We start from the raw sequence: 1,820 nt of genomic DNA, 5'->3' as shown, positions 1-1,820 counted from the left end.
GAAGGAAGCTAGGGATCAGGAGAGATGAAAGAGAAGAGAGAATTAATTCATTCCAGCCGTAGGTTCTAGTCAGTGCAAATCCACAGAGAATTTTTTCCTGTTCATTTATTTTAATAGAGAGCAAACTCATTTTTGATATGTTTGCAGGGAAATAAAGGTCTTCCTATTATTACAGTGTTGGGGAGGTTTTTTTTTCCTCAATACCACTTTCTTCTCTATTTTTTTTAAGATGCCAAGAGCTGTGTTGATTAGGAGAGACTCATCTTTTAGTTGTTGTTGTTGTTGCTTTAAATTTCCTTTTATTTAATTCAATTTAGTATACAATTAACGTTTTCCACCAACTCGGGGTGCAGAAGCTTTCACAGGCTTCACAATTTTTTGTTTAGGTGCTGCCTTTGTAGGAGCCTTAGCAGCAGAAGCAGCTGTCTTCTTAGTTGCTTGCTTAGCCTTTTTTGCTTCCTTAGCAGCCCTGATGGCTTGTTCTCATTGGGCCTTTCGAACTTCAGGTTTCTGGTTCCTCTTGGCCATTATAACAGCAAGAGAAGCCCCAGTGATGGCCCTTTGGAATTTAACAGCCCTGCGAGTTCTTTTCTTTTGAATCTCTTCCGACTGGCCCTTCTTGTGCTTTCTTCTATACAGGACAGTCCAATTGATCTTCCGGGGGTTCCTCTTTGAAAGAAATGTAGACTCGCATTTTGCATTCAAAAACTGGAAAACCTTCCCGTCCGTGCGGGCGTAGCGCCTCCAGTGACCCGGGTAGATCTTGTACCCACTAAAGCTGCACAGCTCGACCTTCATGGCTGCAAGCGTCAGGAAGATGGCGAAGAGAGCAGGATAGACTCATCTTAATAGACTTGCCAATATTACAAGCTTCTGTTTCAAAGATTCCTTTTACTTTTCTAGATGTTTCATTTTTTAACAATAAAAATTGTCTATTGTGTTTAAATGTCAAAAGTATAGTTTAGAGTACCTCAATTAGATTTTACTTTGAATGGGTTGCAAATCCAGGGAGAAGATTAAAAGTGAAGTGATTGGAAGGAATAGCACACATTAGCTTTCCCCTTCCCCCTAGTTACTTAAAACTCAATCCCTCAAAGAAAATTTCAAAGAAAAACATTGGGGGTTAAAACTTTCCAGCCCTGGTGTGAAAATAGCAGATTTTTTTCTAGATATTTCCTTAAGCACTGCAATACTATATTTAAAAAGAAATAATGCCTGCATACATATGTATATATGCACATATGTAAATATATAAATATATGCATACATATATATCTATCTCTATCACTTTCTCTGATATTTAGAAATGTCACTCCTTAAATCATACCCTAAAATAACTTGGAAGACATGAACAGTGTGAGAGAGAATTCCTCCTCCTCACTTTAAGCTGTACTTTAATGTTTAGTACATGGTACAGTGTAGAATGTTAGGCAGTAATTGGTAGAGAATAAAAAAAATTAGATCAACTACAGATCAAGAGTCCGTGTGCTCATTATGGGAAGGGAATGCAACTAACTATTTCCAGTATATAGCAGATAAGACCTCTGGCATTAAAAGGAAGGATTATGGTCTCCATTTCCAGAAAAGAAAAAAAAAATTAAATGGAGTCCTATTTTCTATCTTATTCTCCAAATTAAATATTGCACTCTAAACATATTCCCATCTTTTGTCCTTTGAAGAAAATTATGTTCTATAGTTATAAGTATTCCATAGCAGTCCCTTCAAAGAGAAACTGGTCATGCCTGAGAATGGTCACCAGAGGGCATCCACAGCATGTCGTTCTTAGAAATATTTCTCTATCAAAAAAAAGGGGGGGGGGG

General features: G+C 37.5%; 1 pseudogene; it reads right to left on the bottom strand.

The window, feature by feature from the left end:
* Positions 1-292: 292 nt before the first annotated feature.
* Positions 293-838, bottom strand: LOC138142762 (large ribosomal subunit protein eL24-like; annotated as a pseudogene).
* Between the last annotated feature and the right edge of the window lie 982 nt (positions 839-1,820).

The sequence above is a fragment of the Petaurus breviceps genome, unplaced genomic scaffold (genome assembly GCF_028583685.1).
Source record: "Petaurus breviceps papuanus isolate PSGF00001 unplaced genomic scaffold, PetGlider_PUasm1.0 90603, whole genome shotgun sequence".
In the NCBI taxonomy this organism is placed as follows: Eukaryota; Metazoa; Chordata; class Mammalia; order Diprotodontia; family Petauridae; genus Petaurus; species Petaurus breviceps.
Note: the sequence above shows the minus strand (reverse complement) of the source record. Positions and strands in the feature narration are given on the sequence as shown.